General features: G+C 45.3%; 1 protein-coding gene and 1 pseudogene across 3 annotated transcripts in view; both read right to left on the bottom strand.

Moving 5' to 3' along the window:
* Nucleotides 1-22,222, bottom strand: part of Gpr160 (G protein-coupled receptor 160) — a 52,957-nt gene extending 30,735 nt beyond the window's left edge. The window contains exons 1-2 of one of the 3 annotated variants that reach the window (XM_045130350.1): nucleotides 22,200-22,220; nucleotides 21,706-21,781 (exon numbers count right to left, since the gene is read on the bottom strand). The gene's annotated coding sequence lies outside the window, so the exon portion shown is untranslated. Of the gene's footprint in view, nucleotides 1-21,427; nucleotides 21,679-21,705; nucleotides 21,782-22,199 lie in introns of those variants that run through there. The other 2 variants (XM_045130352.1, XM_045130351.1) reach the window with 2 other exon arrangements.
* Nucleotides 10,987-11,742, bottom strand: LOC101601595 (annotated as a pseudogene).
* Nucleotides 22,223-27,122: the final 4,900 nt, after the last annotated feature.

The following is a 27,122-nucleotide window of genomic DNA, read 5'->3' as shown; positions in this document are numbered from 1 at the left end:
AGAAGATGAAAGAGCCGCCAAGTGAGGAGTCATGCAGAGCACAGGTATGTGCAAAGAGCTGGGCTCCCGTGCTTCTCACTGTGCTGTCCTCCAGCCACCTTGATGCACTAGGCAACACGGAAGCTCTCTGAACGTTGTCCTTTTTGGTTTTATGGAGGCTTCACAGGCCCAATGTTCATTCAAGAGTGTTTGTCTTCAAGCATTGTATAATTTCTAAAATTTCTTTTGTTGTTGACTTGTAATTTTAGTTCCATTGTGATCAGAAAAGATAGGATATGACTTTGATTTATTTAAATTTGTTGAGACTTGTTTTATGGCCTAAAATGATGTACTCAGGCTGGAGAGATGGGTTAGCAGTTAAGGTGCTTGCCTACAGAGCCTTAGGACCCATGTTAGATTCCCCAAGACCCATGTAAGCCAGATGCGCAAGGTGGTACATGCGTTTGGAGTTCGTTGGCAGTGGCCGGATGCCCTGGCACTCCCATACTCTCAGTCTCTTCCTCTCTCTGCCTCTATCTCTTTCAAATAAATGAATAAAAATAAAAATGTTTTTTAAAAATCATGTACTCTAAGCCAGATGTGGTGGCGCATGCCTTTAATCCCAGCACTCTCTTTCACTTCTGGATGTAAGACTCCCTCAAGCTTTTCTTGTTAAAGCTGGTTTGGTGGTCATGAATTCGCTCTATCTTTTCTATTGTCATAAAAATATTTATTTCATTTCCACAGGATAGCTTTGCTGAGCATAGCAATCATAATTGTAACTGATTTTCTTCTAGGTCTTTATAGTCCCATTCCCTCGGGGCCTCTATGATTTCTGCTCAGAAATAACGCTGTTAACCTAACTGGACTATTCTTCAGTGTGACTTAGCACATTTCTGTTTAAGGTTTTAAAATTCTGTTTTGCTTTACTTTTGATAATTTGAGTAATTTGATAATTTGTTAGTTTGAGTTGAAGATCTTTTCTGGTATAACAGGTTCGGTATGACTCCTTCATATCTCATTTATATGGATGTGCATTGTGGTGGTTTGATTCAGGTGACCCCATAAACTTAGGTGTTCTGAATGCTGGGTTCCCAACTGATGGAGATTTAGGAAATAACACCTCCAGGAGGCAGTGTACTGTTGGGGTTGGGCTTACGGGTGTTATAGCCAGTTTCCCCATGCCAGTGTTTGGCACACTCTCCTGTTGCTATGGTCCACCTTATGTTGGCCAGGGGGTGATGTCCACCTTCTGCTCATGCTGTTGTTTTCCCCTGCCATCATGGAGCTTCCCCTAGAGCCTGTAAGCCATTTTTTTAACCTGTTTTTTCCCAGAAGCTGCTCTTGGTTGGGTGATTTCTACCAGCAATGTGAACCTGACTGCAACAGTAAAGTGGTACCAATAAGTGTGATTGCTGCTAGACACCTGACTCTGCGGCTTTGGCCTTTAAGAGGAATGTGGAAGGATTTGAAACCTTGGCCTAAGAGATGACTTGCAGTGCTGTTAAGTACAGCTTAATTGACTATTCTGATCAGAGTTGCAAGACCTGAATGCAGTAAGAACTATGAACTGTGAGGTTTGGCTTATGAGGGTAAGAAAGAGTTTTGCTTGGACTGGGCTCAAGGCAGTTTGTGTGAAAAGCCTGCAGTTATGTCAGTGTCCTGAGAAGTTGTGCAGGGTTGCTTTGTGTAGAAATGATCTGGTGTTGAGCAGAGGGATATGCCACAGGGAAAAAAATGAAATCTTTGGGCCCAAATTGCTGCCCACTCACCTGCAAATTATTTGAGAGAATACAAACTTTAAGACTGGGCTAGCTAACCTGCACTGGGGCAACAGGAAGAATGTAGACTCTTTTGAAGGGGCCTGAGTGCTTAAGGAGTGTCCAATTCTTCAAAGTCTGCTTTATTACCCCCTGGATTAACAAACTGGCACCCTACCTGGAATTGTGAAGTATAAGAAATGCTAGAAAGAGGGTCATTGAGTTTGCAACACAGTCTTGTGTTTTGGAAATGGTCATGGGCAGTGTGAAGGATGCCTGCATGAAGACCCTATGGGGCCATGAGGATGAACTGTGGCTTACAGTGGAGACCCAATGGAGATGCAGTGACCACGAGATGGCTGCTAAGGAAAGCTGCTGGCCCCCAATGAAGTTTTCCAGGACTGTGGAGAGGCACAATTGAAACTCCAGAGACTTGTTGCTGGTTAGAATTATCATACTTGGAGATTTGTCACGCACTAGAGTTGTTGGACTTGGAGCTACAGAGTTTGATATTTGCCCTGTTTAAATCTTGTATTGCCTTAATGTTTCTTTGCTATGCCCAATGCCATCTTTTGCAGTGTGAATGTTTATTCTGTGCCACTATGGGGATTTTGAGGTTATTTTTTGGTATTATGGCACAGTTAAAAAACCTTGGACTATGGGGATGTATGAACATCATTGGAATTGATAAAAAAACTATGGGGGGCTGGAGAGATGGCTTAGCAATTAAGCGCTTGCCTATGAAGCCTAAGGACCCCGGTTCGAGGCTCAGTTCCCCAGGTCCCACGTTAGCCAGATGCACAAGGGGGCGCACGCGTCTGGAGTACGTTTGCAGAGGCTGGAAGCCCTGGCGCGCCCATTCTCTCTCTCTCCCTCCATCTGTCTTTCTCTCTGTGTCTGTCGCTCTGAAATAAATAAAATAAATAAAAATTAAAAAAAAAAACTATGGGGATGTTTAAAGTTGGACTGAATGCATTGTATCTTATATCATTTATGGATATCAGTTTATGGGGACCAAGGGTGGAATGTGGTGGTTTGATTCAGATGTCCCCCATAAACCTAGGTGTTCTGAATGCTAGGTTCTCAGCTGATGGAGATTTGGGAATTAACACCTCCAGGAGGCAGTGTATTGTTGGGGTAGGGCTTACGGGTGTTATAGCCAGTTTCCCCATGCCAGTGTTTGGCACTCTCCTGTTGCTATGGTCCACCTTATGTTGGCCAGGGGGTGATGTCCACCTTCTGCTCATGCTGTTGTTTTCCCCTGCCATCATGGAGCTTCCCCTAGAGCCTGTAAGCCAAAATAAACCTCTTTTTTCCCAGAAGCTGCTCTTGGTTGGGTGATTTCTACCAGCAATGTGAACCTGACTGCAACACGCATATTTTCTCCAAGATTAGGGAATTTTTCTGCTATTATTTCATTGAATACATTTTCCATGTCCTTAGTCTTTTTTCTTCCCTAGCTTCAGGTATTCAAAACATGCAGCTGTTTGCTATTTTGGACCCGTAGGTCCTGAATATGCTTTTTACTTCCTCCCCTCTTGATGGGGTATTTTAAGAGATTTGTCTTCAAGTTCAGATATTCTTTCTTCTGCTTCATCTACTTTGTCATTGAGGCTAACAAATGTATTTTTATTTGACTTACTGAACTCTTCACTCCCAAGATTTAAGTTTTTAAAAATATTTTATTCATTTATTTATTTATTTGAGAGAAGTGGGAGAAAGGCAGATAAAGAGAATGGACATGCCACGGCCTCCAGCCATTGCAAATGAACTCCAGATGCATGTACCACCTTGTGCATCTGGATTATGTGGGTACTGGGGAACTGAACCTGGGTCCTTAGGCTTTGCAGGAAATTGCCTTAACCACTAAGCAAACTCTCCAACTCATTCTCAATATTTTTATTGTTTTTAAATTGATTTGTAGAATATTTACATCCTGTATTGTCTCCTTAATTTCATCTATTTGTAGTCTCAAATCATTCATATTTCAATTACTTTTCACAATTTATTTTAGAGACAGATAGGGAGGGAGGAAGAGAGAATTGGTGCACTAGGGCCTCAGCCACCACAATCGAACTCCAAATGCTTGCACCACTTAGTGGGCATGTATGACCTTGCGCTTGTTTCACCTTTGTGCATCTGGCTTACATGGGATCTGGAGAGTCAAACATGGGTCCTTAGGCTTTGTAGGAGAGCACCTTAACCTCTAAGACATCTCTCCTGCCTCCTATTTCAATTACTTTTTAAAACCAATGCATAAAATGACAAGTTTCACTGTGACATTTTTCTCACATGTGTATAACGTACTTGATTCGTACTCACCCCACATTACCGTCTCTTGTTCCCATTCCCCACTGCTTCCTTTCTCTTGCCAAATACTAATCATTCCTTTAAGTTCTTTTATCAGTAATTTTAACCTTTTTAGTTTATCTGGAGTCTACTTCTAAGAGCGTGTGTGTTCATGTTTTCTTTTCTTTCTTTCTTTTTTTTTTTTTTTGGTTTTTCGAGGTAGGGTCTCACTCTGGCTCAGGCTGACCTGGAATTCACTATGTAGTCTCAGGGTGGCCTCAAACTCACAGTGATCCTCCTACCTCTGCCTCCTGAGTGCTGGGATTAAAGGCGTGTGCCACCATTGTTTTTTGAGGTAGGGTCTCACTCTAGCCCAGGCTGACCTGGAATTCGCTATGTAGTCTCAGGGTGGCCTTGAACTCTTGGTGATCCTCCTACCTCTGCCTCTTGAGTGCTGGGATTAAAGGCGTGCGCCATCATGCTCGGCCTCGTGTTTTCATATTTCATGTGCTCCTATATTGAGATTTGTGCATCCAGTGGTTCAATATCTCCACTGCTCTGATGATGCGTCCTTCTTAAGCAGCTTTCTCCTGTGTCCTGAGGTATAACATTGGCTTTGATTCTAGTTGGGAACCACAGCAATAGGATAACCTCCCTATTGCCTCTTCGGCCGTGATTAATGACTCAATGCAGTATGTACTGCACTTGAGATGGGGAGACTCAATCTCTTTGTGGACCACATAAGACCAGTGCAGGTGCACAACAGCAGGTGTGGAGGACTCCCTGTGTGGCCACTCCTACAGTGGGAGTTGTTGTTCCTGTCAAGCAATGGGGTTTCCACAGGCTCTACTAATGCTAGCTTTACCATTGGCCTGGCCTCTGATATGGATGGCCCAGCAGTAGTGAAGGGTTAGAAGTACTTGTTTTCTACCTAGTCAGCTGTGCAGGGCTTGATGCTCAAAGGGAGGCAGGACTGGGAACCACAGTACCCACCGTGTCCTCACACCGAGTCCTGAACAAGTGCACAGTCAGAGAAGCTGCAGAGGTCTGGTACAACTGGAAGCCTCCTCTTAAGTCAGGTGGCAGCAGGAACCCTGGTACTGCTCTCTACTACTTCAGTAGTAGTGTTCACCCCAGAGCAGGACTACAGCCAGAGATGGGCAAGCTCCTCCTTGTGCTCCCTTTGGCTATATGCACCTGAGTTAATGGTTGGATCCATAAAATTTCTCACTGTCCCCTCAGCACACCCACAGGTGCAGGGCAGCATGAAAATTGCCATGTTCCTGCCCCACTCTGCCAGTAACAGGCACACGTGTGTAGTACAGCCAGGACGGGTGGCAGGGGCTGCACAGGCACCTGCCTTCAGTCTTGTCACTGTTGTGAATCCATATCCATGTAGCTGGCCATGTTCTTGGTGGCTAGCCACTCTCAAAGCACCCTGATACCCTGGTTTTGTAAGGTAACTCTGTTCTCTGCGTCACAATGCCTGCCAACCACAGTGCAGAGCATTCAGAAGGCTTAATTTATAGTCACTCTGCTAGGCTAAGCTGGGTTTATAAAGCAGTTATCCTCAACTTAATATAGTAGAATTATTTCATATGGCACATTCCAGAATATATTAACTATATGTAAACTATTAAATATAATACAATTTATTTATTCTACATATATTTATGTACTCATTCACTCCAAAAAATATAATCTGGTTATCCAAATTCAAACTTTACCTGAATCACAGAGGTAGTGCTATTAATATTTTAGTTTTTATGTAAGAATCTTAGGGTTGGAGAGATGGCTCAGCAGTTAAGGCACTTGCCTGCAAAGCCTAAGATCCAGGTTCGATTTCCTAGTAACCACATAAAGCCAGATGTACCAAAAGGGGTATGCATGTGGAGTTTGTTTCCTATGTCTGGAGGTCCTGGAGTGCCCATTCTGTCTGTCTGTCTTTTCTCTATCTTTCTCTGCTTGAAAATAAATAAATAACAATAAAAAAGAATCTTAGAATACCTTCCAGAATACAGTTTACTTGACACCAGCTTCCTGGTCTTCTCATAGGAGGAAAACAGTAACAGATAACCTAATAGTCTCAGAGTTATGAAGCAAAACTAAAGCTGCTGCCAATCACTCAAGTCATTTCTGGTTTCCACTCCTGCAGCCCAGGACACTATACGAGAAGCCCTGGGAAGAAAGCTCTAAACCTTAGGGACACGCCCTGAAGGAGATTGCATCCTGGACAATGGCATCTACTATAACTTGGGACTCAGCCCATAAGGAAAGACCTCTGCCACCACAGGCAGCTTGTCTGCCCCTCTGTCACTTCCCTTTCCCAACCCAATCCTCTGAGAGTGACCCCTTGGAGTCTGCTCTGATCCAGGTCTTGGGGCAGGATGATGACTGAGGCATAAGCTCTGCCCCCCAGAGTCTGCCTACAGACTACCCCACCCATGCCTAGGTCAGTGCTGGGGCATTTCCTACACTCCTGTGCATTTTAAAGAGTATTTAAAGAGTATTTCATGCCTTTGACCCAGTAGCAGCATTGAAGCTTTGCTGGGCCAGCTTATTCTGGTATATTTACAACAGCCTACAAAACACTCCCTTCTCAAAAGAATCAAAACCACTTACTGTCTAACAACAGGACATTAGTCAAATGAATTATGACAGAGCCAATAGATGGACTATTGTCTGCAGCCACGACAGACAAGCTCTGAAGAAAATTAACAAGCAGCAAAACACTGCCATTTACAGAATTCAATGACAGAGAAACTATAAACCTGTGATGGAATTCCCCTAGCTGCCCAGAAAGGAAAGATGTTTGTATATACTTTTTTTTTGGGGGGGGGGGTTCAAGGTAGGGGCTCACTCTGGCCCAGGCTGACCTGGAATTAAGTTTGTGGTCTCAAGGTGGCTGTGAACTCACAGTGATCCTTCCACCTCTGACTCCCAAGAGCTGGTATTAAAGGTATGTGCCACCCTCCTAGGCATATATCCTAAGGACTCATCTCATTTCCTTAGAAGTACGTGCTCAACCATGTTTCTTGCTGCTCAATTTATAATAGCTGGGAAATGGAACCAGCCTAGATGCCCCTCAACTGATGAGTTGATAATGAAGATGTGGCACATTTATACAATGGAGTTCTACTCAGTGGTAAAGAAAAATGAAGTTATGAAATTTGCAGAAAAATGGATGGACCTGGAAAGGATTATACTAAGTGAGGTAACCCAGACCCAGAAAGCCAAGCACCACATGTTCTCTCTCATATGTGGATCCTAGCTACAGATGATTGGGCTTCTGTGTAAGAAGGAAAATACTTAGTAGCAGAGGCCAGTAAGTTAAAAAGGAGACATAAAGGGAAGAGAAAGGAAGGGAGGAGGGTACTTAATAGGTTGATATTGTATATATGTAAGTACAATGATTGAGATGGGGAGGTGACATGATGGAGAATGGAATTTCAGAGGGGAAAGTGGGGGGGGAGGGAGGGAATAAAAAAAACGGAAAGTGGTGTCCTCCTTCCCCACCCCACCTGCTCAGGGCGGTGCGGCAGCGCTCCTGCCTCTCCGCCATCCACCACAGCCTCTTCCCTGGCTGGCCAGGGCATTGGTGAGGACGGGGACAGTAGTAGACGCCTGTCCCTGCTCAGAGAAGGTGAAGAAGAATAAGATACTGGACAAAAGTAGACATCTGCTCATGTTATTTTGGCTTTCTGCTTGTTGCACAATCTTCTTTGGGGAAAGTTCATGCTGAAAAACTGAAGCAACTAGCCGGGGCGTAGTGGCACACGCCTTTAATCCCAGCACTGGGGAGGCAGAGGTAGGAGGATCACCTTGAGTTCAAGGCCACCCTGAGACTCCATAGTGAATTCCAGGTCAGCCTGGGCTAGAGTGAAACCTTATCTCTAAAAACCAAAAAAAAAAAAAAAAAAAAAAAAACCAAACTGAAGCAACTAATGGGTGAATATGATCAAATTTCTCTACCAAGGTCTCAGTCTGATAAAGAGAATCTCTTTTTGTCGCCCTAATGAAGCATTCACACAAGAGCTATGACTCTTTTCAAGATGAACTCGAAAATTACATTAAAGTACAGATAGAGCCAGAGACTTTTTTTTCAGAAGGATGAGAGAGGACTATTTAAGAAATGGTGGGTACAGAGAAGAGGCTGATTCCAGACCCAGGTATAGAATGTTTGACCCAAGATTTCCATCTGCAACCATCCAGACCTAAGCTGACACTAGACTCTCTGGGCTACTGTCAGTTTACCAAGGACTATTTCTCAGAAAAACCCATGCCCCTGAACTTTAGTCAGCAAGAATACAATTGTGGCTCACACAGCATAGAGTTTGGAGGTCACAAACACCTCTGGCTAGTCAAAACATATGCGTCACAAGAGGAAAAGGCACCTAGAGGAAGACAGAGAAAGAAATGAGAAGCAGCCTAAGCAGGAAGAAAAAAGTACTGGGGAAGGGAATTTAAACAAACAAAAGAGCATCCAAAGAAAGAAACAGAAGGGAGAAACAGAAACTGAACCAGTCTGTACAGAAAAGCTTAACACTCTAAAGAGGAAAAAAAGCGGAGGTGAAGCCTCTAAGAGAGAGGACTGCAGGCGGAGGAAAGAGAAGGAACAAGGCAAAGAAAGGACGGAGGAAGAAATGCTTTGGGACCAGTCTGTCTTTGGCTTTTGAAGCTCTTTAATTGATTCTCCTGGGATTAAACTGAAAAATACTTGAGGAGCTTGGTTTCATGATACGCATGCCACTTATCCTATGTCAAGAGGTACTTCAATTTCTGACAGTGAGCACAAAGTATTTAGCATGCTTGTTTTTCAATATGAAAATTATACTTTCTGAAAGCATCACTACATCTTTCTTACATATTATTTCCCTTTATGAGAGTGGCTCTGCCTTTTGTCAAATTGCTGTGATGGAATTATTTTCCCTTAGGAGACCACTTACTTTAAATTGGAGCATTAACACTTTGCAGAATCTATGTTTTGGTTGGGTTTAGTTTAGTTTGGTGTCAGATATTTTTATGCTCACTGGTTTTCTATGAAGCAATTTAGACTTCCTTTTAGATCTAACTTGCAGTGTTGGAGAGTGAAATACACTATAATAAGCTTATCTTACATACAGTTCTAAAAGTTTCAGAGTCTTCACACAAAACCAGTTTCTAATCTGGAAATGTTTATAATAAATTTCAAATTTCTGAAAAAAAAAAGTGAAGTCAGACCTAGAAACACACACATGTGTGAGAGGTGGTGATGGTGGTGAAATCTGTCCCTCAAACGAAGTACAGGTGGCAGCTCCATCAACAGTAAAACCCCAAAAGGAATCTTATCCCATGCTGCACTGTGAAAGGCTCTTCTCATTGAAATCTCACAACCTTAAGGGGCAGGCATTACTGTTCAAGTGGATGTGAAGAAGTCACCGTCACTCAGGGAGGTGGTAAAGAATCAGAAGTCAGGGGCTGGAGAGATGGCTCAGCGGTTAAGGCACTTGCCTTCAATTCCTCAGTCCCCATGTGGAGCCAAATGCACAATGTGCAAAGTGCAACATGCACGTGGAGTCCATGTGCAGGGGCTGGAGGCTCTAGCATGCCCATGCCCCCCCCCACAGCAAATAATTTTTTTTTTTTTCCGAGTGAACCCCAAGCTTTATTTGTTTAAAAGCAGATAACAGCAAAGTGAGATGTGGGTATCCATAATTCACTGCCAAAATCGTAACGGCTAACACTTCCAGAATAACGTGTGAAGGGCTGCGTCAACAGGGCGACTTTCCTCTCGACCCATATATGGACTTTTGTTCAAGGTCCAAGTCTGACTTCACACTGATTCACAGAACTCCCTGGTGTGGGTTTTGTACGGAATCAGGGCCTTCTGATAGGGGGGCGGGCTCTGTGTCCATTTTAAAGAGGACACAGGGGTCAACCTAGAAAAAGCTCTGGGTTTGCCGTTGGCACCCTCTGACGGGTCTGATACCACAAGCTCTATTGCTGAAAAGATAGAAATTAGACCTCAGTGCTCTTTAGGCAGTTCTGATGCTCAAGTTCTCAGAGGCGCCATGGCAGGGATCTACACAGGCATCCCTGCTCACACCACTAGGAACCCCAAAGGGTCCCCACATAGACATGGTACAGGCAGTGGATGGGAGGTCCCCATTCTTTTTCTGTCAAAGAAAAAGGAAAGAGCTGGGTGCAGACACATACACTTGAAGTCCCAGCTATTTGGGAGGCTGCAGCAGGAGGATCACTTGAGTCCAGGAGTTCCAGGCCTGCCTGAACCACAAAATGAGATTCCATCTTAAAAAAACAAAATTACACTATTCATAAATGTGTAAGACCGAGAAAAGCTGACAACTGAACGCAATGACGGCATGGGGTGGGGGATCCCTTCATTATTACTGTGTTGCTAGACCGCAAACGACAGTGGTTAAACTCGGCCCCAGTTTTCTTTTATTCTGCATGTATGACCTCATAGATACGTGCCTGGTGGGCGTCAACAACCCTTCCATTCACTTAAAAAATTAAGAAATTAAAGTGAGTGTGAGCGCTAACGTCTGCAGTTACAGAATCTAAGAGCCAAGCCCATATAAAGTCTTTAAGGCAAGAATTATTTGTCTTCACAGATAGGGAAAGGTGGAAAAAAAAATCACAGGTGCTAAAAGACTGGTTCTGCCACGGTTGGGGCAGAAGTCTCAAAAATAAGGCAAACTGTGGCTTCTAGGTTTGAGACCACCACCGGAAAGGCCCACTGAGCAGAAGAGGAGCCCAGCCAGTGGTGAACCCCAGGATATGCAAAGGGGGCAGCAATTACAGTTAGTTAGGGTGACTTAGGTAGACAGGAAAACTCTTGAACCAACACTCAAGGTCAATGTCTTTGCATGTCCCATGTACAACTCCAAGCAGCAATTTTGGGGTTTGGAGGCTTGTAACTTTTGTGACATTTTTCTCCCCCCAAAGAAGACAAGGAGGTGGAGACCATGGAGAGGTGAGATTCCGGGAGCGGAGCCTCTCCTGGGGCAGGCATGGCAAGGGTCAGGTGACTTCCGGTGACACGCATCTCTCCTACAGCCGGTGGAGTCCTACAAGCGCTTGTAGGTGCCCAGGAGAGCTTTGCAGTTGGGGCAGTAATGGTCCACGTCCTGCAGGGCGTCCACGCAGAACGGGATGAAACAGCAGCCGCTATGCATCCCAGTAGACAGAGGCTCCCACAGGAAAGCCAGGTGAGGGCACCGGCATTGTAAGACAGCTGGGTCACGATCATCTTGCTGCAGGAAGGACAGCACATCTGGACGGGGCGGTCGTAGAAGACGGGCTGCTGCGCGTACACCGTGTGCACGGCAATTGCGTTGCCGTTGGGGACTGGCACTGGCTGGGTATAATACGAAGGCGGGTTCATGCCCTTCCCGTCTGGACCTGTGATGAGCCCCGTGGCCAGCCCAGGCACAGGGGCTGGAGGCGTTGGGTAGGAAGTGTTTACACCCACTGTCTCTTCATAGGACGAGGGTGCAGTAGGCATAGAGGAAGGCCCTGCAGCTGCCTGGTAAGGTCCCGGCACTGACATTTTACCGCCGCCGCCGCCCGCGCCGCTTGCTCGAGCTGAGCCGGGAGGTCTGCCTGTTTTTCGTTTTTTGAGGTAGGGTCTCACTGGTCCAGGCTGACCTGGAATTAACTATGTCGATTCAGGGTGGCCTTGAACTCACGACAATCCTCCTACCTCTGCCTCCCGAGAGCTGGGATTAAAGATGTGCGCCACCATGTCCGGCTAGCAAATAATTTTTTGTTTTTTTTAATCTCAAAAAAAAAAAAAGGAGTCAGATGTCAGGAATGTTCACACTCAAGATGGCTTGCCTTGCCTTTGTGTGCTTCAGCCAGCATCAGTCATGTTCATGGCCAGAGTTTTGGAACTATGTAAGGGAGGGTACACCCATAGACCTGGGTCTCAGAGTCCTGGAAGGATACAATCAGCCTGCTGGCCTGTCATTTATAGAACACATGTCTCTCAACTTACTCCTTTTAGTCTAAACAAGGCATCCCACTTGCAGCTCTTTGTGTTGTTTTGTTTTGGAGGCAGGGAATCCCTCTAGTCCAGGTTAATTTGGAACTCAATCTGGAGGATTACAGGCATGAGCCACCAAGCCCAGCTCTTGCACGTACCCACACCTAGAGTGACAGTTCCAGTGACAAAGAACTCATACTAGCACCTGAATTTTCCTCAAAACCATTTTTGTGGTTGCTCAATTCAAAGGCTAAAACTGACGACTCCAGCAAGGAAACAACCACCGAAACAGAACTTCTGCCACAATGCTGTTCTAGATGCGGGCAGAGGAGAGAATGTCCTGCCCATGATCCTTAACAGAGAATTTCAAGATGAGGAAATTAAGTCACCCTAGATGTGTACTGCAGAAGCCCCTGGAGAGCTGGCTGCATACAGGCTCCTCATCTCCTCCCCCCTGTAGAGCACACCATCTGATAGGATCCACATCTATGCAGTGTGTAGAAGCAGAAGTCATTAGCAAGAGTGATGGTGAGGCGGGCAGAGCAATAAAAGGCATCTTTTGTTTGGTTGGTTGGTTGGTTTTTCGAGGTAGGGTCTCACTCTAGCCCAGGCTGACCTTGAATTCACTCTGTATTCTCAGGGGGGTCTTGAACTCATGGTGATCCTCCTACCTCTGCCTCCCAAGTGCTGGGATTAAAGGTGTGTGCCACCATGCCTGGCTAGTAATGGGGATCTTGGCAAGTCCTGAGGAACCATCAGAATGCCTAGGTACAGTTCAGGGCATCTCCAGGTAGCTGAAGCATAGCCTTGGGATCTACTTGCTTCCTAGAGTAAGGCTGAGGCCACAAGGAGCACGAGACCCATAGGCCTTACTTACTTTTCTTGCAGCTGGACCAAACATACAAAGCAAAGCAGCATAAGGGAGGAAGGGCAGATTTGGGCTCATAGTTCCAGGGGGCACAGTCCACCACAGTGAGGAAGACCTGACGGCAGGAGCCTGAGGCAGCTGGTCACACTGTGTCTAGTCAAGAAGTGGAGAGCTGAAGGCTTAGCTGGCTTTGTCCTTCTTACTGTCTGGGATCACATCACAAGGAATGGTGCCACCCACAGTTAGGGTGGGTCTTCCACCTTGGTTAACCTAATCTATAACCTCACTCACAGACATGCCCAGAGATTTGTCTCCTAGATGATTTTAGATCCAATCAAGTTGACAATAGAGATTAACCATCACACCATCTTTCTACTTACATGGTATCTGATTTGGGAGATTTTAGAGGGAAAATGAGAACCTAAATCATGTTCTTCTGACCCAGACACAGCTGCATAGAAAGCCAAGCCTTTTTATTTCCTAAAAGGACAAAATTCTCTCCACTTATCTTTGGTTGGTCTTTAAAAAGAAAATTCTAGTACTGGGAATCAAATTCCCAGCCTAAAGGATTCTAGGTGTGCATCCTACCACTGAGCAACTTAGTACTTGTTTAATATGCTTACTTTTGTTTTGGTTTTTGAGATGGGTGCTGTATAACCCAGGCTGGCCTTGAACTTATTCTTCAATCTCACCCTTGAGTGCTGCTGGGATTACAGGACTGTCTCTGTTGTTGGCTTTCTGTTTTGTTTTGTTTCTCAAGGTAGGGCCTCATTCTAGCCTAGGCTGATCTGCAATTCACTATGTAGTCTCAGGCTGGCCTCAGGCAACTCATAGTGATCTTCCAACCTTGGCCTCTGGAGTGTTGAAATTAAAGCTGTACACCATCATGCTCAGCCAGGACTGTTTTTGTTGTTGTTGTTGTTTTGTTTTGTTTTTTCAAGGTAGGGTCTCACTCTAGCCCAGGCTGACCTGGACCTTGCTATGTCTCAGTGTGGCCTTGAACTCACAGCAGTCCTCCTACCTCTGCCTTCCAAGTGCTGGGATTAAAGGTGTGCACCACCATGCCCAGCTGTTGTTTTGTTTTGTTTTGTTTTGTGTTTTGATATTATTCATTTGCAAGGGGAGAGAGAGAGAGAGAGAGAGATGGGGGGGGGGCGGGGTGAGAGAATAGGTGTGCCAGGGCCTCTAGCCACTGCAAATGAACTCCAGATGGATGCACTATTTTGTGCATCTGGCTTTCCATAGGTACTAGGGAATTGAATCTGGGTCATAGTCTTTGCAGCAAAGTGCCTAAGTGGGTCAACTCTCCAGCCCTACAAGACTGTTTTAATACCACCTCAGTGGATCTTTCTACATCACTCAAGCAGGACTGCAACTTGAAATCCTTCCACCTCATTATCCCCAAGTGCTGGGATTACATGCATGTATTTACTTGGCTAGTTTTATGTGTCCTGGATGCATGTGACACAAACAAGTGTGTGGAAGAAAATGACTTTTATCATTCTGGCTCCAAATCTGGAATCAAGCCATCTAGAAACAGAAAAGCATCATGGTCTACAGCTATACCACCCTGAATGCACCCGATCTCGTCTGACCTGGAAAGACAAATCAGGAAGTCAAAGCTTCCCAGTGGAGATTTGGGAGCTGGTGGAGGACAAGGCAGACTGAAGGCTGAGGGACTCCCTGATGGTCACAGGTGTGTTCCCTCCAGGAGGAAAGCCTTTCTTTGTGGATCCCTGAACTCGCCTGCTCATTCTGTAACACTCTATCTACTCCCACTGTCAAAAACATGGGGCTGCTCCCTTCACAGATAGATCTCTTTGTGTTGTCCTCTTCTGACACATTGTAAGAGAAAGGACAGCATAACCTCAAGAATGGAGGACATCCTACGGAACAGGGAAGACCAGAGCAAACTGGAATATACAACCTTTCTCTAGAGAGGGGCCACCTCAGTCCCACCTTCTGGAATTCTTGGGGGTAGAACTTTTTAAAAATCTTGATTTTTAAATATGGGCTCAGTTTTCTTTCGATTCTATGTTGGCTTGGCAAATCATCTGTGGTCCATGCTCCCAGTATGTCGTCAGGATGGAGTGTAGAGAAAAGTTTGTCTGCACTAACCAGCCAGCTCTTGGGTATGCAGCTCTCATGCCTGTGGAAGATAGTGGACAGCTATAGAAAGGCTGGAAATAGTGAAGGCCTCAGGTCTCACAGAGCCAAGTTGGAATCTTGGCTCTACTATAACAAATACTTAGAAACTGCCTTTGCTAAAAGGCATAGTCTTCGCTTGGGGCCACAAGGTAACTAAATGCAAGGTGGAAGTCTGGTATCTGCCTTCATTCTGTCTGTCTCTTTCACTATGGCTTAAGACTCCTGCTTGACTCTACACAGGCATATTGATTACTCAAGGAATGTCTGTCTACCCAACCATCGCATGCCCTGTGGTTGAATGCACAAAAACAAGTCATTGTCCTAAAACCTGTTTTAAGAACAGGGATCCTCAGAGCCCAGATAACAGCAGTAGTCTACAACGGACAAGGATGTACCTGGAGCAGAACTGACCATGTGGGCGGAACCACACTGCTCCCCTCAAGTGATGACAGCGATAGCAATATCTTGGGTCCACCTTGCAGAACCAGAACTGAGGTGCTTCCACCAGCCCACGCCTTGGCCAGAACTGCTGAATTACTCATACTTACTTCCTGCCTCAGCTCTAAGTCCTCTACTTGTGTTATATCCCTGAAGATGAACCTGGGGTTATTGGACATATTTGCTTTTTTTTGTTTTAAATATTCTTTTTTTTTTAATTTTTATTAACATTTTCCATGATTATAAAATATATCCCATGGTAATTCCCTCCCTCCCCACCCCCACACTTTCCCATTTTTTAAATATTCTTAAATTTTAAAAAAATTTTTGTTTTTTCAGGTAGGTTCTCACTCTAGCCCAGGCTGACCTGGAATTCACTATGTAGTCTCAGGGTGGCCTCGGACTTACAAGATCCTCCTACCTCTGCCTCCTGAGAGCTAGGATTAAAGGCATATGCCACCACACACAAGTAACCTTTTTAAATCAAATTCCCTTCTGCAAAATGGGCTAAAATATCCAATGTTTGTAGAGATTTGTGAGAATTAAGAACATATGTATGAAGATGGGCATGGTGACTCATGCTTGTAATTCTAGCATGTGGGAAGGCGAGGAAGGAAAATCACCCAGAAGTTGGAGGCCAGCATGAGCTACTGAGTAAGACCTTGTCTCAAAAGAAGGGGACTGGAGAGATTGCTCAATGATTAAAGTACTTGTTTGCAAAGCCTATTAGCCTGAGTTCAATTATCTAGCACCCACATAAAGCCAGATGTGAAGTGATACTTTCATTTACAGCACTAAGAGATCCTGGCATGCCTATACACACAACCACAAAAATAAATTTTAAGAAGAAAAATAATGAAAACAAGAAAAACAGAGCATTCGTGTGGCACTTGAGAGGCAGGCAAAGTTATTGGCCATCCTGGGCTACAGGAGAGGCCTTGTCTCAAAAAAAGAGCACACAAAATATATATTAAGACAACCATGAATTCTTAGTAAATGTTTAATTTCCTTCTGATGTACCTTTGAAAAAATAATTTGAGGGGCTAGGGACTAGCTCTGTTGGTAGAGTACCTGCCTAGCGTTCTTGAAGTCTCAACACCACCTACAACTGGGTATGGTGACACAGGCCTGTAATCTCAGCACATGGAATGTAGAGGCCAGAGGATCAGAAATTCAAAGTTATCTGTGGCTGCAAACCAAATCTGAGGCCAGCCTGAGCTGCATAAAACCCTCCTGTGTCCAAAAAATAAAAATAAAAAAATAAAAGAAAAAAAAGAAAGAAAAGAAAAGAAAAGAAAAAGAGACTTGTAGCCAAGTCTTAGCCCCTTCAGACTTCAACATTACCCTGTTAAAAGCCAAAAGAACCTTCCATGGTGTTGTTCCACCTTGCAGTTGGGGAGGAGGTGACATGGATGAGAGCCATGGGTACAAATGTAGAACACTGTTGATTTGGTTGTCAACACCCTTTCCTCTGGTTTCTAGGCCAACAAGATATCAATTTGCCTTTCTAATGATTTTATTCTCTCAATAACACAAGTGGGGGATGGTGGCAAGTTAGTGATAATTCCTTAAAATGGCTTTTAGCAACCAGCTCTGTGTACGCCAATAGCACCAGACTCTAACAGAAAAAATCAGACATTGGGCTACTCCCTGGTCACTGAGGGATGGGCAAGTTTCTCTTTTCATGTGCTCTTTTTAAGAAACCAGAGGAAGCTGAGGAGGAACAGTTGTGTAACTAATTTCCCAAAGCTCTGAGAAGATGACAATCTAAAAAGAGGTACTTGTTTCTCTCTCTTTGGCTGACATCTTTTTCACTTGCAAAGTTAGTGTGTGCTTACCAGGCATTTCAGGAGTCTGAGCCTCACTGTAACCTTTAAAGACACAGATCACCAAAAGAATGGACCGAGGGGGAAAGAGCCTTTCATGGGCTGAGAAGAGCTCTGAGACGTTTGTCTTTGTTTCAAGTAAAAGGAGACAAAGGAGGCCCCTTGGTCCCCTTCCTCCTAGGACAGGACTGGCTAACCTGTTTCACAACTAACTTTACGTATGTGCCAGCCTGTGCCTCACAGCTTTCTATAAATTGGCAGTAAAGGTGGAAATTACAAACAGTCCCCATCCCATTTTGGCTAAACTGTAAATAAATCCATTTTCCATTACTAATTTCTATTTCTTAATTTCTTGGAATTCAGGGAAACTGAGGTGGTGGGTTTATGGACTTAAGTGGCTACCAATAGTTCCAACTTTTTTTTTAATTTATATAATGAAATCATAACCATATGCCAAGCAATTTCACTGAAGTATTGTGAAATGAAGTCCCCTTCCCAAATACACACACACACACAACTATGGTAAAGATTCTAGAGGGCCAATTGACTAATTAGACCTTCATGATTGTAGTGATCTGGAGTTTTGCAGACTAGGCTATGTTTAGTCTGCTTAATAGCCACTCATTTCCCACCTTGTATCTTACCTAACGTTCTTTTATCTATTTATTTATTCTTTATTATTTATTTATTTTTGAGGTAAGATCTCCCTCTAACCCAGGCAGATCTGTTATTTACTATGTAGTCTCAGGCTGGCCTCAAACTCATAGCAATCCTCCTACCTCAATCTCCAAAGTGTTGGGATTAAAGGCATGCACCACCATGCCCTGCAAAACTAACATTCCTCAATATATTTTGTTTTATTTATTTATTTATTGGGGAGAGAGAGGGAAAAAAAAAGAGGGAGAGGGGAGAGAGAATGGGTGATCCAGGGTCTTTAGCCACTGCAAATGAACTCCAGATGCATGTACCACCTTGTGCATCTGGCTTATGTGGGTACTGGGAAATAGTACCTGGTCCTTAGGCATCACATGCAAGCACCTTAACTACTAAGCCCTCTCTCCAGCCCCAAGGCAAAACCTTTTGGAATGTATTAACAGGCCAAGATAATTCTGCTCTGAACCTGCAACATTCCAATTCTCAGAAAAGCATTAAATTCAATTGCAGTGAAGTTACTAAAATTGTGGATTTACCTTTCAGGGTGTGCCTGCCTTCCTCCCTGCCATGAACTTCAACAAGTTCCCTCTTAAAGTCAATATTTTCACAAATTATCAATCAAGCACGAGAGAATCAGTAGAAATTATAAGATAAATCCTGAAGGGAAAAATAAACAATTTGGATGAATATATAAATATTACCCTCCCCATCAATGCAAGATTCTTAGAAAGGAAGAGAACAGTGTCTACCACACAAACATTTTTGGAACCAGTTTTTTTTGGTTTGTTTGTTTGTTTTGTTTTTTCAAGGAAGGATCTCACTCTAGCTCAGACTGACCTGGAATTCACTATGTTGTCTCAGGGTGGCCTCAAACTCATGGCAATCCTCCTACCTCTGTCTCCCAAGAGCTGGGATTAAAGGTGTGCACCACCATACTCGGCTAGGAGCCAGTTCTTTGCTAAATATTTATATCATTATCCCTGAAGCAAAGGAAAACAGGTCTTTTCCAAAGATTCAGTAGTTCTCCACTCATCTTACGCAGTCCTTATTCTTGTGTAAACCTTCTGACACATACATTGCTTCCAGAAGCATATACAAATCCTAAGTGGATACATGTATGATCACTGCTGTGGTTTCTTTTATGGGGAGTCCAACCCAGGCCCTGGAGCATGCCAAGCAAGCAGTCTTATCACCAAGCTACACCTCCCCCCACCCCCAGCCTTGGTGTTTTTGCTGAGTGTAACTCGGAAGGGATTTGAGCAATTGGGGAAAAGTGCTAACACATTTCATACAACCCGCCTGACTGGAGGCAACAGGCAACACAACCCCCAGGCTTGCTAATACCCTTTGTACAGAAATAGCTGACCCAGCTCCCACCTGCATCAGCCTGATCCACTCCGCTTAGACACCCTCAGCAAACACCCTGTCCCTTCATCCTACTACCCTCAAGAGGGAGGAGGGGCAGACTTTCTATGCACTATGCAGAGGCAGCCTTCACATTCAACTTATGAAAAATGAGAATGTGTGGAGGGCTTTGAGCACAGAATCACCTTAAGTATCCAACTTATATTCTTTTTTTAAAAAAAGTGGTGCTACTTTTAAGGAGAAATGTCCAACATACACAAAATGGAAACAACAGTGTAAGAACTACCATGCCTGATATCTAGCTTCAAGTACTGACAATTCACGGCTCAGTGCTCCCCCAAATTGGGTTATTTTGAAGCATATCCCCAATTTATTTCAATTTCAGTCAGTAACACAAAAAAGACCTTTTTTTTTTTTTTAATTGTTGTTCGAGGTAGTCTCACTCTAGCCCAGGCTGACCTGGAATTCACTATATAGTCCCAGGCTGGCCTCAAACTCACACCATTCCTCCTACCGCTGCCTCCAGTGTGTCTGGCAAGATCAATTTTTTGTTTTGTTTTTTGAGGTAGGGTCTCGCTCTAGCCCAGGCTAACGTGGAAATCACTATATAGTCTCAGGGTGGTCTTGAACTCAGTGATCCTCTAACCTTTGCTTCCCAAGTGCTGGGACTAAAGGCATGGGCCAACATACCCTGCTAAGATCATTTTTTAAACTTTATTTTTATTTATTTATTTGACAGAGAAAGAGAGACAGAGAGAATGGGCACATCAGGGCCTCTGCCCACTGCAAACAAACTCCAGACGCATGTGCCACCTTGTGCATCTGACTTCCGTGAGTCCTGGGGAATGGAACCTAGGCCTTTTGGCTTTGCAGGCAAGTGCCTTAACCACTAAACAATCCCTCCAGACCCCAAGATCAGTTGTTTTCTAAATGGCACCCTTACTAAAACTAAACAAAATTAATATTCATCAAATAACAAGTACAAATTTCCTCCATTATCTCAATTTCAAGAATGTTCTTTTGGGGATGGAGAGTAGTTAAAAGTGCTTGAAAAGTCAACAGCCTGAGCTCTGAGCTCAATTCCCCAATGCCCATGTAAACCCAGAGGCACAAAGTGGTGCATGCATCTTGAGTTCATTTGCTGTAACAAGAGGGCCTGGAGTGTCCATTCCCTCCCTGTCTCTTTGTTTGCAAATGGATAGACAAAATTGCTACCCTCCCCCCCCCAAAAAAATCCTGAAAACCTCTAGCTTGTGCAGTTGGCACATCTGTACTCTCAGTACTGGGGTGGCTGAGGGAGGAGGTTCACTGTAAATTCAAGGCCATCTTGGGCTACGAAGTGAGTTCCAGGTCAGCCTGGTCTACAGAAATAACCTCCCCCCCCCAAAAAATAACAAATTAAAAAAAAACAAAAACAACATCGAGCCGGGCGTGGTGGCGCATGCCTTTAATCCCAGCACTCGGGAGGGAGAGGTAGGATGATTGCCATGAGTTCAAGGCCATCCTGAGATGACAGAGTTAATTCCAGGTCAGCCTGGACCAGAGTGAGACTCTACCTCGAAAAACCAAAAAAAAAAAAAAACAAAACAAAAAAAAAACACAAAAAAACATGTTCTTGCCTGGCGTGGTAGCCCACGCCTTTAATCTCAGCACTTGGGAGGCAGAGGTAGGAGGATCATGGTGAGTTTGAAACCACCCTGAGACTACAGAGTGAATTCCAAGTCAGCCTGGGCTAGAGCAAGCTCCTATCTCCAAAAAACAAAAAAAAAAAAAGTTTCTCTCATCAAAAGCAAGATTTAGGTCTGGAGACTTGACCCTTGCAGTTAAGGTGCTTGCCTGCAAAGCCTAAGGACTGGAGTTCAATTCCCCAGAAGCCACATAAAGCCAGATGCATGAGGTGGCTCATGTATAGGGAATTCTTTCACAGTAACAAGAGACCGTGGCACCCCCCCACACACACACACAAACAAATAAAATTTAAAAGCAGGATTCAATGAAGGTCTACAAATTGTACTTTCACATTATGACTTTTTTCTGTCATGTCCCAGGTTCTTCCCTCCTCCGCCCTCCCCCCGCCCCCGCCATGTAGGGTCTCACTTTAGTCCAGGCTGACCTGGAACTGCCGGCCTCGAACTCACAGCGATCCTTCTACCTCCGCCTCGTCACAATTTCTTAATCTCCAGTTTCTCACAGCAGCCAAGTTGGGTCCCAGCGGCAATTCCCCATAACTCTATTCTGGGGATACCCAGAGAGGAACGCCGGTCACAGCCCTTGCCAAATACAAAAGTGTGTTTCTATAAATTCCACACACAAGGCACCGGAGAGACGGGCGGGCGTCTCGGGCGTCCTCTACCGGGGTGGGCGTTATCTATGTGAGCAACATCCCCTTACCGGATCGTGCGCAGCAGCGGGAGGACGGACAGGGCTTTCCAGCACCTGGGCTGCGCTCGCCTCCGGCCACCGCCACCTGTGCCGGGTGAGAAAGTACCATCAGCCGCCGCCGCCCGCCAAGCCAGGCGCTCTGCCCCGCGCGTGGGCGCGCGCGCACGCCGTCCCCCAACGCCCCTCGCCGGCACAGGGACGCGGACGGCCCCCGCCACGACCCGCGCGTGGGCCCGGAGGGAGACACACCCACTCCGTCCCACCCCGGGCTGCACGAGGTCTCCGAACCGCGCCCCCCCCCCCAAAGAGTACGGGTGACGGCGCCCACACCCGCCACAGGCCGTCGGGAGGACTTCGGCGCCCTCCCGCTGAGGCTCACGGAAGGACGCAGAGGAGCCAACCCCCGCCGCCACCGAAGTCGCCGACTCCGATCCCGGGAGGACGGCCACGGGCGAGCGAGCGGGCGGGCGGGGCAGCGGCGGCCTCCACGGTGGCGCACTCACCGCGGCGCGCGACGCCACTCGCGCTCCACGTTCCCCGCGCAGGGCACCTGCCGCGCCCGGCCCGTCCCGGTCGGTCCCGGCCCCAGGTGGCCGTCCCGAGGGGCGGCGCAGGCCCCGCCCACTTCTGCCACGCCCACACGCCCCAGAAGACTACCCAGGGGGGCGGGGCCGAGCGGCGCCCACGGGCCCCGCCCACTCCATCAGCCCCGCCCACCACGCCCCAGACCGGCGGGCGGCAGGTAGCTTCCACTGCTGTTCTGCTGGCTCCAAACCCGGAAGAACGTCCCTTGGCGTCTAGCTGCCAGTGATCGCGCATGCCCCGTCCGGAGGGCTGCGGAACGCCCCCTGCAGGTGGGGCGGTGAGAAGCGACTGACGACCCGGGAGGCTGACTGGAGACTCACTGAGACTCCTCTGGGGGGCAAGAAGTTGACTGTGCCACAATCTCTTGTTCCATAAGAGGTTTCTCACGTTTACATTTTTGTCTGTTGTCTCCAAATTAGGATTTTTACAGAGCGGGCAGAACTTGAAGCTTGTAGGCCAGTAAGCAACCATTTGTGGTGGTACGCTATGAATTTGGGATTTTATTATTTAAAGAAATATTTTAAGGCCAGGCATGGTGGCGCACGCCTTTAATCCCAGCACTTGGGAAGCAGAGGTAGGTGGATCGCCGTGAGTTTGAGGCCATCCTGAGACTACATAGTGAGTTCCAGGTCAGCCTGGACTAGAGTGAGACCCTACCTGGAATTTTTTTTTTTTTCTTGAACAGAGAGAGAGAGAGAAAGAATGTGTGCACCAGGCTTCAAGCCACTACAAATGAACTCCAGATGCATGTGCTACTTTGTGCATCTGGGTTTACATGGGTACTAGGTAATCAAACCCAAAAACGTGGAGTTGTGTACAACATGCTTTCAACCATTATAGAAGTTGTGAAGTGAAAAAATTGAGTGATGGACTATAATACAGTCTCTCTTCTATTTTGGGGGGGGAGTTTAGTTACTTCTAGTTTGTGGATTACAATGTCCATTGCACATACTTGTCCCCATGCCCTTGCACCTTTTTTTAAATAAATTTTTTGTTTATTTTTATTTATTTATTTGAGAGCAACAGACAGAGAGAAGAAGAGGGGGACAGAGAGAGAGAGAATGGGCCCGCCAAGGCCTCCAACCACTGCAAATGAACTCCAAATGCCCCCTTGTACATCTGGCTAATGTGGGTCCTGGGGAATTGAGCCTTGAACCAGGGTCCTTAGGCTTCAAAGGCAAGCACTTAACTGCTAAGCCATCTCTCCAGCCCTCCTTGCCCCCCTTTTTTTTCCACATTGAGAACTGGTGTACCAGGGCCTCCAGCCACTGCAGTGGAACTCCAGATGCGTGTGCCACCTTGTGCGCATGTGCAACCTTGGGTACTTGCATCACCTTGTGTGTCTCATTTACAAGGGTTCTGGAGAGTTAAACATGGGTCCTTAGGCTTCACACACAAGCGCCTTAACTGCTAAGCCATCGCTCCAGCCCCCTTTGCCCTTTTTGCTTAATTCGGCTCTTTCTTCCCATATGGACCCTCCCAGGTCTAAGGCACCATTGTCTCTTGCCTATGTTATGAGACATGCTTCTGCAGCTCTTCTGTTTGCCTAGGTGTCCTTCAACCCCTTTGCAATACAGTTGTAGAAAGATGAAAATGTAGAATAAGATGAGTCCTCAGCCTGACTTGCTGCCTTACACCTTTAATTCCCACACTCAGGAGGCTGAGGTAGGAGAGAATTATGGTGAGTTCAAGGCCAGCCCAGGACTAGACAGTCCTCTGCTGAAAACTTGCCAGTGTTTTCCCAGACAGGAAACTAGACTCAACAATTCTGAGAGAAAACTATATTCTTCACAATGGCTGATAAAGCTCCAATGCCTGCCTCCTTGACTTCTGAACTTCCCACTTCTATCTTTCTTTCTTTTTTCTTTTTTTTTTTTTTTGGTTTTTCGAGGTAGGGTCTCACTCTGGTCCAGGCTGACCTGGAATTAACTCTGTAGTCTCAGGGTGGCCTTGAACTCATGGCGATCCTCCTACCTCTGCCTCCTGAGTGCTTGGATTAAAGGCGTGCCCCACCATGCCCGGCCCTCTTTTTTTTTTTTAAATTTTTATTAACATTTTCCATGATTAAAAAAACAATCCCATGGTAATTCCCTCCCTCCCCCCTGACACTTTCCCCTTTGAAATTCCATTCTACATCATATCCACTTCTATCTTTCCACTCTGCATCTCTTCCTAGCCACACATTAGTTTCTTAACCATTTCTCCAGCCCACTTCTATGATTTTGTAGAAAATGCCTACTATGCCTTTGGAGTGAAATTCTTCTTCTACTATGCCCTGAATACTTTTTTTTTTTTTTTTTTAGTATTTTTATTTATTTATTTGATAGAGAAAGGGAGAAAGGGAGAGAGAGAGAAAGGGCACTCCAGGGCACCCAGGCACTACAAACAAACTCTAGATGCATGCGCCCCCTTGTGCATCTGGCTAACGTGGGTCCTGGACAATCGAACCTGTGTCCTTTGGCTTTGCAGGCAAGCGTCTTAACTGCTAAGCCATTCCTCCAGCCCTTGCCTTGAGTACTTATGATTGCTTCATAGTGTCCTGAATGTCTTGAATTTCCCATTCGTGCCTTCCTATTAGTTTGTCTTTCTCTTTGTTGAACTTATTAGATCTGCCACCTGGTCTTCTAGCTTAGATAGTCTGTCCTCTTCTTGATCCATTCTATTGGTGAGACTTTCTATAGAATTTTCTATTCAACTTTGTTTTTCATTTTTGTTTTCTTTATTTTTCTCTTTTTTTTTCAAGGTAGGGTCTCACTCTAGCCCACATTGATCTGGAATTCACTATGGAGTCTTAGGGTGGCCTCCTACCTCTGCCTCCCAAGTGTTGGGATTAAAGGCATGTGCCACCACGCCCGGCCATTTCTAATATTTCTTTTTTTTTTTTTTGTTTTTGTTTTTTGAGGTAGAGTCTCACTCTAGTCTAGGCTAACCTGGAATTCACTATGTGGTCTCAGGGTGGCCTTGAACTCACAGTGATCCTCCTACCTCTGCCTCCTGAGTGCTGGGATTAAAGGCGTGCGCCACCACGCCCGGCCTTCATTTCTAATATTTCTAACTGGCATTTTTTCATTATTTCTATTTCTTTACTCATGCCTTGTATTGACCTTATTTCATTTAAGTTGGTTTCCTGTGCTCTTTTGGGATTCCTTCAGGATATTGTTTCCTTCGATTCCTTTAATTTTTTAATTTAATTTCTTTGAACATAGATATAATCATTTTTTAAAGTCTTTGTCAGGCACATCATCTCACTGACTGTCACTGGAGGGTGTTTCTGATGGGTTATAATTTTTGGTGGACTTGTATTGTCTTGATTTTTTGCTTCTTGTATTATAATATAGAGCTTTTTTGCATCTTGAATTAATTTGATGCTTGGGTTTTCTAATAATCTGTAGTATTCTTAGATGTGTAAATTTGACTTTATATATCTTCTGAGTAAGAGTTTAAGGTGCCAGGTGTGGCTCTTATATTGCTCCCAAAGTTATAGCAGAAGTGACCCTAGGTGTTGAATTTTCTGCTTTGCAAGCATGCTAGTAGGTTAGGTGATGCAAATTACTGGCAAATTCTAAAATTCAACTGAGCAATATACACATTCAATCAAAACCAGCACATAGTATTTATGCAAGAGTGGGGACTAAAACAAACAGATAATCTAATAAAGCCAAAGTCCCTGAGGGTGTGTGTTCCTCCAGACCCTTAATCCTATCAACTTGAAGGCTGAGATTTTTGGTCTGAAATGGGTCCCAGGTCAGTCTGGGCCCAAGTGAGTTCCTGCCTCCAATAATAACAGAAGAAAAAGACAAAGGCCCTATAAATTAGGAAATATCAAAGGCAACAGTAATCAACAGTAAAATACAGCTTATTTGAGAATAGTAAAGTTGACCAAGACTACAGCAGTCAAATCTAACACATAACCTGCCCTGACATGGAAGGTGAGATCAGCATTTCCAGTGGAGGCCTATGTACCTACCTTTGTGTAAGTAGGCCCTGTTACCTTTTGGAATGGCTTCCATTCTCAGCAATGCTGAGTGTCCACCTCGATCCCTCTCTGTTGAGCTGTGGACTTGGTTAGGCTGCTTGAGTCACTGGATCTGGTGTTCTGATCAGCTGTGCTGGATGCTGTGTAGCTGCGATGGTGGATGAGTTCTTTGGTGGTTTGCAGCACTGTCGGGTGGGGGAGGCTTGCAGGGTGCCTGGAGTTGTGCCAGATCTGCTCAGCTGCTCAGTTTGTGATCTCCTTCAGCAGCTGCTCAGCTGGTCCCTGCTGTCTTCCCCTTCAGGTTTCTTGACTTTGTGATGAGGCTGATGTGAGTGGAAAATCCCTTCACCTGGCTTCTGCTCCTGCGGCTCTGCACCACACTGGGCCAGGCGAGCATGCAGAGTGGGGCCACCAGTGCCACAGCGTGGGCCGCTTTTGTGCTTCCTGCGTGCTAGAAGGTTCTAAGTCTTTCCTGTTTCTCTGCTGTTGTTGATAATTCCTTATACACCTTCACTTTTTGGTAGAAGAATGTATTTTGCTGTTTTTCTGCTTATTTTCCTCCCTAGGTTGCTTTGGCATAGCTACTATGCCATCATCTCATCCAGAAGTCCTCCTTTTTAACATTTTGTCTGAGCAGTTATCAGTTAGTCCTAATGACAAACAACAAATCTACTTGTATTCACCAGGGTTCTCTAGAGCAACTGAACGGATAGAATGCATACATATTACAATGACTAATTAGTTTGGATTACACAGTATGGACAGGCAATCCAACAATGGCTAATGTGTACAAACTAGAAAGTCCAAGAACCCACTAGCTGCTCAGTCCGCAAGGCTAAGTGCCTCACCAGTCCTGATTTGGCAT

Source organism: Jaculus jaculus, chromosome 11 (assembly GCF_020740685.1).
Source record: "Jaculus jaculus isolate mJacJac1 chromosome 11, mJacJac1.mat.Y.cur, whole genome shotgun sequence".
Lineage (NCBI taxonomy): Eukaryota > Metazoa > Chordata > Mammalia > Rodentia > Dipodidae > Jaculus > Jaculus jaculus.
The sequence above is the reverse complement of the archived record's forward strand: the minus strand, read 5'-3'. Positions and strand labels throughout refer to the sequence as shown.